Here is a 13,186-nt window from a genome sequence, read left to right as displayed (position 1 = left end):
CCACAATTATAAGCTGTGTGAGCTGAGCAGTCAGACAGATATATATAATATTATATATAGATAATAGATGATGCAGCACACTGGCCTGAGCCTGAGCAGTGCACACAGATATGGTATGTGACTGAGTCACTGTGTGCTGTGTATCGCTTTTTTCAGGCAGAGAACGGATTATAAATAAAACTGGTGGTCACTGGTCACTATCAGCAAAACTCTGCACTGTACACTACTGAGTACTCCTAATGCTCCCCAAAATTAGTAAATCAAGTGTCTCTCTAATCTATTCTAAACGGAGAGGACGCCAGCCACGTCCTCTCCCTATCAATCTCAATGCACGTGTGAAAATGGCGGCGACGCGCGGCTCCTTATATAGAATCCGAGTCTCGCGATAGAATCCGAGCCTCGCGAGAATCCGACAGCGTCATGATGACGTTCGGGCGCGCTCGGGTTAACCGAGCAAGGCGGGAAGATCCGAGTCGCTCGGACTCGTGAAAAAAAACATGAAGTTCTGGCGGGTTCGGATTCAGAGAAACCGAACCCGCTCATCTCTAGTTTTTAAGCGTCAGGAACTGGGAGACTAGTCAGGATAGAGGGAAAGATGAATGCAGCAATGTACAGAGACATCCTGGACGGAAACCTGCTCCAGAGCGCTCTTGACCTCAGACTGGGGTGACGGTTCATCTTTCAGCATGACAACGACCTTAAGCATACAGAAAAACTAAATCAAAGGAGTGGCTTATGGACAACTCTGTGAATGTCCTTGAGTGGCTCAGTCAGAGCCAAGACTTGAATCCGATTGTACATCTCTGGAGAGATCTGAAAATGGCTGTGCACGGTCGCAGCGACGCTTCCCATACAACCTGATGGAGCTTGAGATGTGCTGCAAAGAGGAATGGGCAAAACTGCACAAAGATAGGTGTGACAAGCTTGTGGCATCATATTCAAAAAGACTTGAGGCTGTAATTGCTGCCAAAAGTGCATCAACAAAGTATTGAGCAAAGGCTGTGAATACTTATTATGTGATTTCTTAGTCTTCTATTTTGAATAAGTTTGCAAAAATCTCAAAATCACTTTTTTCTTGTTGCCATTATGGGGTATTGTGTGTAGAATTTTGAGGTAAAAAAAATGAATTTATTCCAGTTTGGAATAAGGCTGTAAGTAACATAACAAAATGTGGAAAAAGTGAAGTGCTGTGAAAACTTTCCGGATGCACTGTACATAGGGGGTCATTCCGAGATGATCGTAGCTGGGCTAAATTTAGCACAGCTACGATCATTCACACTGACATGCGGGGGGACGCCCAGCACTGGGCTAGTCCGCCCCGCATGTCAGTGCCGGCCCCTCCCACAGAAGTGCAAAGGCATCGCACAGCGGCGATTCAAGAGTAGCTCCCGACCAGCGCAGCTTTAGCGTGCTGCCCGGGAGCTACTCATCGCTCCCCGGCCCGCAGCGGCTGCGTGTGACGTCATGCAGCCGCTGCGGCCCTCCCCCCCATGAAACGGCGGCCAAACGCCACCATTCTGCCCCCGCCCAGCGACCGCCTCTGCCTGTCAATCAGGCAGAGGCGATCGCAGCCCTGCTGAAGCCTTCGGCAGTCTGGCATGCGCCGGTGCACTATGGCGCCGGTGCAGTGGGAACCTGTTCGCTCGGCTGCGAAAAAAAAGCAGTGAGTGAATGGGACAGAATGACCCCCATTATGCAGAGAGTTTTCTGTTAACTAATAAACAATACAGAATACATACTAATACAATGCAGAGGGCACTCTTCTGACTTGTATACAAAACAGAGACCATTGTAGTGACTATCATACAATGGGGAGCTTTCTACTGACTGATATACAATTCAGTGGTTTCTATTGACTGAATTACAATACAGTGCTTTCTACTAACTGATTAACAATGCAGAGAGCATTCTAGTGACCAATATAAAATGCAGACAAAAATCTACTGACATATACAATTCAAAGATCATTATACTGACTGACATACAATGCAGAGATCATCTCCCTATAGATTGCGAGCAGGGCCTTCCTACCTCTATGTCTGTCTGTCTTTGCCCAGTTTTGTTCTATAACTGTTGTTCTAATTGTAAAGCGCAGCGGAATATGCTGCGCTATATAAGAAACTGCTAATAAATAAAATAAATTCTACTGACTGACATACAATGCAAAGAGCCTATTACTGACAGGTACAACTCAGAGTGCTTCCCAGTGTCTGATATACAATACAGTGCTTACTACCAAGTGGTATACAATGTAAAGAGTATAAACTTCACACGTCAGGTGCATACGCACGCCACTCAAGCACACTTATCTTAATAAATAAAGACACAACAACCGTAATTGGCGTGAAAGGGGTCAGCTTTTTATTTTGACTGAGAGGGAGGCCTATTAATACTAAAACTAAGAATGCAGACTTCCCTCTCTAACTAAGGTGGCGGGGAGAAGAACGGTTAAGCATGATAAAGAACTAATAAGGGTAATCCAAAATTAATTATATGACTAAATAGAGCAATAAACTTGTGTGTGTGAGGGGGCCTTCTGCCCCAGATGTTCCGGGATTGGCCTCCTGCCTCCATCCCGAGCAATAAAAACATATGTGTGAGGGGGCCTTCTGCCCAGATGTTCCGGGATCGGCCTCCTGCCTCCATCCCAGACATCGGAAATCCAAAAATCCAAGGCCAGGGGTCGACCTTCTGCCACTACCCCTGCCCACCAACAGTTGTAGGGACGGAGGTACGCTCCGCCCCTACGGGGTAAAAAATAGGGCCACCGGCCCCGATATCCACACATGTTTATGATCTATCATATGGGCCCACCAGGTACGGTGGTGCCCATAAATTAATAATAAGACTATAAAATTACCTAAAAGTTCACCCGAACTTACTAACAATAAACTCCTTAAGTTAAACTAAAATAACCGTTCAGAAACTGGCCAACTGCCAGGTTACCAACCTGCCACCGCCACCTGAACCGAAAACCCAACTCAACTAAACAAAGCAGAATACTAAAGAAAAACAGAATACAAAACTAAAAAGACCTCAATCACATAAAGCGCGGATCTAGCCGCCTGCCTGCATGTTACTGAGATTAAGAAATGAAATATGTGGAGAAAATGGGCAACCTAACCTGCGTCCATAACAGGGAGGGGGAGGGGGGGAGGGTAGGGGTCGCCCAATTTGACTTGAGGCAAAAACGCAAAACTTCGTCAGCCGGCAACAGCCGTAATTAAAACCAACGATAAAACAAAAATTCCTCAAGGCTCCCGCAGTCGCAAAGTGCAACTGCGACGAGCGGCTAGTCCTCAAAGGGGCGCACTGGGAGGAAAAGGCCTGATATAGCGTCGAACTGCACCAGGCCTCCACCTACCCAGTGCCCGGACTTCGACCTCGGACCAACCCGCCGCAGCTGCAGCTGAAGCAGCACCGATGCGGAAAGAGTGAGTCCCAGAGTCGGCCGGAGAGAGACTCAGGTACAAAATACAACGCCCCAAAACCGACCGGAATGGATATATGGTCAACTGGGAACCGTCACTATGGACGAGCCACCCGGGAGGAGTAGGAGGCCGTACGGACAAAGAAGACCGGGCCGAGATAACCGGACAAATGCCCCGCACACGAGCCCGACCCACTCGAACCAACAGCCCCCCGCCGACTACGTCAGTCTTGGAGCGCTGAATCCTACACCACAAACCGTCGGGGCGTGTGACGACGTGGGCCGCCAGCATGGGCGAGGCAGAAGTCCGAGAGACGGACACCAGTTCACCCACCCTGAACCACCGTAGAAGGCCCTAATAAAGGCCGCCATGACGAGGCGAACCACGTATCCCTGTATCGTATCCCCACATCCTCGTATCGCGAGCGCTGAATCCTACACCACAAACCGTCGGGGCGTACGTCGACGGCTTCTATTGACTGAGAGGAAGGCCTATTAAATCTAAACTTGGATGAAAAAACGCCCTCTCTAACTAAGGGACGGTTAAAATATTTATCACACATTGCATAAAGCAGACAGCACATGAAAAGAAAATATCTCAAAATTATAATTGAAATAATAACCTAAATGTAGGAGGGCCTTCTGCCACCATCCCTGAGGGCTTGCTGCCCCGATGGTCAGGGATCGGCCTTCTGCCACCATCCCTGACCATCCCGAATCCAATTGCAACTATGGGCCATCTGCCTTGTGAGGGGTCTTACCACTACGGCCCCGCTCCAGAAGGTAGCGACTCCACCGCTCCCAAGCAGCCAGATAAGCAGCGAAAGATGTAGGAGCCAAAGACCTGTGGGCTAAATCCTCCAATCCGCACACAGAAGTAGGACAGAAGTCCCCTTGGATTAGAGCTGCAGGAGTCAACTGGCTAAACCACTGCCAGTCGCCGCGAAAAAGGGTATCATCAGTTTCGTGGTGCGTGGCTGGGACATGCTGGGCTCGCAACGTAATGATGTTCACCCAGCATAGCAAGCCTATCTGCGCAAAGACCCGCAGTACCGACAAGGATGTGGACTCCTGCCTGATGATGGCAAAAACCACGGACAAATTGTCGCACCAGAAGACCACCTGTTTATTACACAGGGCATAGCGCCAGAGCTCCCATGCGCCCAGTATGGGAAAAAATTCCAGCAACAGCAAGTGTGTCACGAAGCGCTCGCTAATCGCAAGCACCAAAGGCGTCCGAGAAAAGCTCCAGGGAGGTGCCAGACACGACCGCTGTCCACCCAACACAAACGCCGCTGAAACGAACCAGAAATTTCTCCATGGTACGTAAATCCCACCGAATGTGGAGGGACAATCTGAGAAAATGATGCGGGCGTCGAATTCCAACTGTCGCCCGCTCCAATTTTCTACAGAAAAACCCCACCCATGGGGATAACTTTGCAAGCAAAAGTAAACAGGCCCCATAGGGATGGAGCCTGCATGAAAGTAAGCTTGCCCGCAGCAAGCGCATAAAGGATATCATGGTGAAGACGTAACACTGTATCCACCGGGAGCCTACAGAGGATATCATCGTGAAGACGTAACACCGTATCCACCGGGAGCCTACAGAGGCCGGCGACCGAACCAAACTGAGGTCCGAAATAAACTACGGATGCAGAGGGCCCATAAGGCCGCTCAGGCGCCACTGGAAACCCGAAGTGTGCGAATAGGGCGAGTGCCCACCGTAACAAGCTAGCTCAGCGATCTGAGTCCTGTGGCTCGATCAAAAGGAAATCGTCCAAGCCGTGCGAAAGTCGCCGTTCGCCCATCGCATGCACCAGGCACCAATGGAGGAAAGAACTGAATCCCTTGAAGTATGCGCAAGAGAGAGAACAAACCATAGGGAGGCGCCGATCTATGTAATAGCATTGCCCCATATAAAAACCCATAAACCGAAAGGCCGAAGGGTGCAGTGGGAGAGGACGAAATGCTGACTGGATGTCCAAGTTACACATCACGGCCCCCGTTCCAAAGGACCTGTTGGTGGCTATGGCCGAAACAAAGGACAGGTAACTGACCCTACACTGATAATCGGGGGTAGCATCATTTACGGATGACCCCAGGGGACAGGAAAGATGCTGTAGGAGCCTATATTTGCTCGCGGACTTTTGGGCACTATCCCGACGGGGGACAAGACCAAATCCGGTAAGAAGGGGGGGGGGGGTCCAAACAGGGGGGGGGGGGGGAGGGGGGAGGGCCTATCCACCTGCCCAACGAAACCTCAGCCTGAACATTCTGCCGGAGCACGACCGGACACTCCCGAGCCGAACGCAGGTTCGCACCAGCCCCGGGACCTACTAGCCCAGATCTCGGCAAGGAGAGGCCAAACGCGAAACCCGAGAGCAAAAATTGGGCGCCCAGCAGCCCCGGGCACCCTCGCAGCCAGGGTATGAGCGCCAGTAATCCAATTGGGGTGGGGGCCAAGGCCAGCGCCTGGGGCCGCGGGAACGCGCTTCTGCCGGGTCTGCGAGCCGGGATAACCCCCATGTCCCAGGACTGGTGCAGTCCTTGATCCCATGGGCTCCGCCACATGCGATGCAGGAGCGATGAACACGACACAGACCACCCAACTCACATTGGGCATCATGGAAAGCGAAGCATGTACCATGCCCTGACCATGATGGACCCGTTCGAAAAGCCGCAGAACGAGAGCCAGGCCGCTATGGCCACCGTCTCGCCGTACTGCCCTCCTCGGAGCCCACGGAGCCCTGTGTCAACTCCGAGCACAATTCGACATCCATTTTACCGAAAATGTAGATCTCCCGGCCGAGCAGGGTGCACCGGAAGACCTAAAAGTAACGTCGCCCAGCCGACCCTTTATACTCCTGGTACAGCACGTGTATAAGGAATTGATAGCGCACTAGGTTCATGTGCTCGTCCGGGCGCGTCTCTAAATAACACGCCGCGTAGAGGAACATGCACCAAACCCAATTAGGGTAGGATCGCAAAGCGGCTCCGCTGCCCTGTCTTTTTTCTTCGTAGCCGAAAGCAAAGCTTAACGATCAACACTAGTGAGGGCGAAGATATTGATGTATTGGCCCTTACGGATCCCGTACCGGACCCGGGGCATCAGACCACGTTGCACCGCCGAACATCCGTGTTCGCGCCGTTGACCCTGAGCAAACCGCCGTCAGAGGACACCCCCTCTGAGGACGTGGAGCCAAGGGATGAGTCCGTGCCCCAACGCCTATGCCTGTGTCTACCGGGCTTGCTGGAAACCCTACGCGTACGTCTACCCTCGCTGGAGGAGCGGGACTGAGTACTTGATCCCAACCCGCTACGGGGGGGGGGGGGTTTAACCATACTACCCCGGGACAAGACAGGGTCCGATGAAGATTCACCTGCACGGGAAGAAACTCCGTCCGTCCCTGCTCGCTCTGGATGACTCGCGGAGGCACCAGCCGACTCCATTCCAGTCCCGACGTCCACGGCTGGGGAGACAAAAGAGACACTGTTCCCGTGAACCCCCAGCGGTCCCACAGCTGCCGCTAGCGGGGCGGGCTGGTCCGCCAGAGGACAGGAGCGGCGGAAGCATCTGCGCGATGCTATCAGCCAAAGAAGCGGCAGCCGGCCCCCGACCCCCGGGTATGGAGGATAACTAGGGAGCCGCCTCCAACACGACTGCGGAACAAATGGCGGACAAGACGGTGGCGTCCATCGAAGGTGTGGACGCCGGCGCGCTAAGCTCAGACACGGGACGCGAGTCCCGCGCCCCACGGGAGGTTAGCAAACCACCCGTAGGGGGAAAGGACCCCTCGCTGTCGGGTGTAACGGCATCGCTGTCCTGCTGCGATGAGTACTGCCTGACCGCCTGCATCGCGACCTCCTCCTATCCCTAGTATTGGTCTTCGAACTAGATCCCTGAGTGCTGTAACTGCTAGAGAGACGCAGCGCACTTGTCCCCTGTGCCTTCTCCCTGCTAGGCCTAGATAACGTGCTGTCCGCCTGCTGACGCCGTCCCCTTAGGGGGGTACCGGCCTGCAGCTGTGCTTCATGTCTGTGGCTGGCCAGGGTAGCACGGGCATGCCGTCCGGCACTACCAGGCCTCCGGGTCATCCCCAGTGCGGGCAGGTGCCACGGTGCTAACCACGGCAGGGGGGGTCTGAGGCTGCAGTATCGGCCCCAGTGTGACCGACCTGACCGGGCCTAATGCGCCCCCCCCGGCGCAGGCCAACGGCGACACCGTCCTGGCCGCGGCATTGCGGGCGCGGAGCCCCGTCCCACCGCGGGCAGCCGCAGCGTGACCCCGCGCCTACGTTTAAAGTGGCCCATTGTGATTGGCCTGAGTAGGCTGTATGGGGGCCCCATTGCGAGGGCCGACGGCATCCCCAGCCAAGTCGCAGTAGGGCGGCCGCGTTGGCCGTGCCCACCGCGGCCGGCCACCGCGTGACCCTGCAACAGCTCTGTGGAGCTAGTGTGTGGAATATATATATATATATATATATATATATATATATATGCATATGTATATGTATGGATGCCGCCCCAGACTACTGGCAACCCTCTCCTCCATAGACCAATCCAATAAACATTATGATATACAAGAGCACCGTCTGTGGGCAGTCCCCCTCCCTCCCCGTGGAAACAGAAAGCAAGTGCACCGCAGCAGGGCGGGAGCGCTGTCCGGGCCGTCCGGGCCTAGCATGCCCGCCCACCTCCCAGATTAGCGGCCGCCGGGGCGAAGAAGCACCCGGTCGAGCAGGCCGCCTCCGACGCCCCGACACACCCAGCGCCGCGTCATCCGTCACCGCCGCTGCCAGCGGCGGAGACGAAGACCGAGAAGGCATCCGGGGGGCCGCGAGAGCGGGCAGTCGAGCCCGGCCGCGGACGCTCATGGACACCGCCGCCCCAGGCGCAGCAGGTCTGCCCCGGCTCGCTCGGCTCACAGAGGAGTCATGTAGGCGAGCAGGCAGGCCCGCGCCGCGTCCGGCGGCCATTGGAGGGCACGAATGACAATGTACATTCCTATACAAGAATTAAGGAATAGAAAAGAAAGTAAATAGGACAGAAAGAGGTAGAAGAGAGGTAGGGATTATATAAAGCAGAAAGACGTAAAGATTAGTGCAAAAGGAAAAAAGGACAGTTAGTAGGAAGCAAAGTGTTTAAAGGAAACTAGCTGATACTTGCAGGTCCACGGAAAAACAGCAAAGAGGCAGGCTGTCCTAGGTCTGAAGACTGTATGTATTTGTCAGACCAGCCCCTATACAGAATCCAGCCAATCACAATCCAGGCAGTTTTCCTTACGTTCCTCCCACAAAAACTGTAACCCATGCCAGAGTGATGCATTAAGAGGCGTGCCGCATGCCCAGCCGGTGAGTTTATGCTGTCTCGGCCACATTCATGACCTACGCAGTCTTTCTACTGATGAATATAAAATTCAGAAGACATTTTAGTGACCAATTTAAAATACAGAAACATTCTACTGACATCTATACAATGCAAATTACATTCTAATGTCAAAAGCTGTCTATTGACATATACACAATACAGAGAGCTTTTTACATAATTTTCCAAACCACTCTCTTAACATCTTTCCCCCATGTTTCCCTCTTTTGTACCCTCTTGTCCTCCACTTGCATCATGTCTGTTAGTGTTCATAGTTCACCCATGTCACCTTAGCTGATCTTCCCACATGTCTTTAATTGGGATTCTGTTGGGACATCTGAAAGCAACCTGCAGATACCGGAATTGTCAGTATGCGAAGCCTCCTAAGTGTCACGATCTGGGTACTGAGACATTGTTTTCTACCTGTCAGATGTCTCCTGAGGCTGGCTCAGCGAGCCAGGGCCGGGCTTTAACTATGGTTATGGTTACTGCCTACAGCGCTGGTATCAGCGGCCTCCTCAGTAAATGTACTCACGGTGGTGCGGCGCTCTCAGCCCCGTTGCGGCCGTCATTGCCGCGCTTGTGGTCCTCTGCTGCATTTGCGTCCTCGGTGTGACCCGGCCGCCACTTCCATCCCTGTGGCCGCTGTGCGCATCTGGACGCATGGAGTCCGGCTGCTGCGGCCTCCGCCGCCATTGTTGTTTGTATCCCTACGTCACAGTACTTAGTTTTCCTTCTGGTTCTGTTGATGGGCGCAGTCATATTGGACTTTGATACCCATTCACCTATCCTCAGTGCTGCTGGAGCCATGTCATAATTGCCAGACCAATCCCTGCTATGTAGCAGGTATAAATATCCTGTCCCAGCTCCCAGAAGATTGTCAGTGCTTCCATTGTCTATCCTGTGAATACAGTGTGCAGTTCAATGTGGACTTCTCCTGCAGTTCAGCCTGACTCCCTGCTGGTTTCCTCTTGCAGTGTTGTTCCAGCTCTCCAGTGTTTAAGCCCTGTGGTGCAGCCTGTCATCTTTGCTCCCGCACCCAATGCTAACTAAACGGTTATGCCCCGGCTTTCCAGTAGCCACTCTCCAGTTACCCTCTGTGTTCCTGTGAACCCCAGCTTCTTCTACAGTTCTCCTGCAAACCCCAGCTTCTTCTACAGCTCTCCTGCGAACCCCAGCTTCTTCTACAGCTCTCCTGCAAACCACAGCTTCTTCTACAGCTCTCCTGCGAACCCCAGCTTCTTCTACAGCTCTCCTGCGAACCCCAGCTTCTTCTACAGCTCTCCTGCGAACCCCAGCTTCTTCTACAGTTCTCCTGCGAACCCCAGCTTCTTCTACAGCTCTCCTGCGAACCCCAGCTTCTTCTACAGCTCTCCTGCGAACCCCAGCTTCTTCTACAGCTCTCCTGCGAACCCCTAGCTTCTTCAACAGTACTCCTGCGAACCCCAGCTCCTTCTACAGTTCTACTGCGAACCCCAGCTTCTTCTACAGTTTTCCTGCAAACCCCAGCTTCGCCTACAGTATTCCTGCGAACCCCTGCTTCGCCTACAGTATTCCTGCGAACCCCAGCTTCTTCTACAGCTCTCCTGCGAACCCCTAGCTTCTTCAACAGTACTCCTGCGAACCCCAGCTCCTTCTACAGTTCTACTGCGAACCCCAGCTTCTTCTACAGTTTTCCTGCAAACCCCAGCTTCGCCTACAGTTTTCCTGCGAACCCCTGCTTCGCCTACAGTTTTTCTACGAACCACAACTTCATTTATTATTTACCTGAGCACCCCAGTATTATTTACAGTTCACCTGTTATTCTCAACGTCACGTTATACCTCACCTGGGTTCCCAAGCGTTGTACTGAACTTTCACGCTCATTCCGGATTACTGGTCCTAACCAGCTGTATTATACTCACCTGTGACTTTTATTTGTTTCATTGCACCTTATATGACTTTTTATTTAATAAATATCCTCAAAGATATTTCCAGTTGTCGTGGTCATGCCTTCGGGCACTTACTGCTACTGTTTAACGCATGTCTAGGAGTCCAGTCACTCCTCCTAAATTACGAACCCGTCAGCCCCTATAACTGAGGCTTCCAGTTACCTTCACCAGCCCTCAGTTGTGACAGTAAGCACTGACCTAATGGATATGGCCGGAGACCAAGTCTAAGGGACCAGGCCCATGCAAGAACTGGCAGCCCGTCTCGAACATCAGGAGGCTGCACAGGGCCATTTTATCCGATGTCTCCATGACCTCTCCTCCCGACTGGATGAAATTCAAGCTACCCTCCGTGGGTTAGGGGCGTCCAGTATGCCAACAGTAGTAGCTCTGGTGGTATCCCCACCCACCATACCCATTTCTCCTCCAAGTCTCCACTTGCCGACACCTGCCAAATATGATGGATCCCCAAAAGCCTGCAGGGGTTTCCTAAACAAGTGCGAGATCCACTTTGAGTTGCAGCCCAGCAGTTTTCCTACAAACCACACTAAAGTGGCGTATATCATCTCCCTACTCAGTTGTTCCGCCCTTGACTGGGCATCGCCCCTATGGGAAAGATCGGATACCCTACTGTCATCCTACTCTGACTTCGTGGCAACATTTAGATGAATTTTTGATGAGCCAGGTCGTGTGTCGTCAGCTTCTTTTGAGATCCTTCGGCTGCGTCAGGGGACAAGAACTGTCGGCCAGTATATAGTACAATTCCAGACGTTGGCATCCGAAGTCTCCTGGAATGAGGAAGCCCTCTATGCAGCGTTCTGGCAAGGTTTGTCTGAACGTATTAAAGATGAGCTCGCTATTAGAGACTTGACTCGAAACTGAATGAGCTCATATCGCTCTGCACTAAAGTTGACCTACGGTTCCATGAAAGGGCTATGGAGCGAGGCAGATCAACTGTTCATAAGATTTCTTCTGCTCCTCCTCCTCGTCAGCCATCTCCGTCTAAAGACGAACCTACGCAGGTAGGTCATTCATGACTGTCTCCAGCAGAGCGCAGAAGACGTTTGTCCAACCGCCTGTGCCTATACTGTGCTGCACCTTCCCACCTCATTAACGCCTGTCCCGAGCGTCCGGGAAACTCCAAATCCTAGCCCGCCATGGAGAGGGTCGGCTAGGAGTAATGTATGCATCTCCGCCTTCAAGCGACTGTAACCTCTCAGTTTCTCTTCAAGTGGCTCAGCGTACCAAGAATCTTGTTGCCTTTTTGGATTCTGGAGCAGCTGGAAACTTTATTACTGAAAGCAGTGGTCTCTATCAGAGGCGTCACTCACCTCTGTGACACCCGGTGCGGCAGCGAGGATAAAAGGGGTGGGGCTTCGTGGGAATGGGTGGGGCTTAAATAGAGGGGCGGGGCTTCACGGGCGGAACCCATTTTTAAACCATTGCAGGCACACAAAGGGGGCGGGGCTTTGCGGAGGGGCGGGGCTTTGCGTCCCGACACCCGTTTTTTTTTTTCACTGGCGGGTGTGGGAGGTGAGGGCTGACTCTCGGGAGGTGCTGTCCCTGCAGTGCTGGCTCCTACAAAGTGACAGGAGCCGAGTGCTGCACATAATATAACAGTGCAGCACTCGGCTTCTGTCACTCTGCAGGAGCCGGCATTTTGGTGTCACCCCTCGGCGGGTGACACCCGGGAGCGGGCCGCACCCCCCGCACCCCCCTTGTGACGCCACTGGTCTCTACCCACTGAGAGACTTTTATCTCCAATTTCTTTAACTGCCGTGGACGGTAGTAGGATTCCTGATGCAGTGATTACCTCCAAGACCCTACCTAACTGTCTGAAGGTAGGGGTCCTGCACACCGAGTTGATTTCCTTCCTGGTAATCCCAAGGGCCACTCATCCTGTGGTTCTAGGCCTCCCATGGCTTCGTCTGAATAACCCCCAAGTCGATTGGAAGATGACCCATATCCTAGCATGGGGTCCTTCCTGTTCCAAGACATGTCTACAGAAAGTGCTTCCAGTTTGAAAGTCCTCCTCTAAGTCTCCTGATGTTCCACCTTCTCCATATCAGGATTTCACTGATGTATTCAGCAAGTCTTCTGCCGACATTCTTCCTCCTCATAGAGAATGGGATTGTCCTATCGATCTCATTCCAGGGAAAACTCCTCCTCGTGGATGCACGTATCCATTGTCGTTGCCTGAGACCCACTCCATGGAGGAGTAGATCAAGGAAAATCTGGCTAAAGGATTCATCCGGCCTTCATCTTCTCCAGCTGGTGCAGGCTTCTTCTTCGTGAAGAAGAAAGAGGGTGGCCTGCGGCCTTGTATTGACTACCGGGGTCTGAATGACATCACAGTGAAAAATCGATACCCTCTGCCGCTTATCACGAGCTGTTTGACCGCGTCAGTGGAGCCACTATCTTCACAAAGTTAGATCTGAGGGGTGCTTATAATCTCATCCGTATC

Source organism: Pseudophryne corroboree, chromosome 5 (assembly GCF_028390025.1).
Source record: "Pseudophryne corroboree isolate aPseCor3 chromosome 5, aPseCor3.hap2, whole genome shotgun sequence".
NCBI classification, from domain to species: Eukaryota; Metazoa; Chordata; class Amphibia; order Anura; family Myobatrachidae; genus Pseudophryne; species Pseudophryne corroboree.
Note: the sequence above shows the minus strand (reverse complement) of the source record.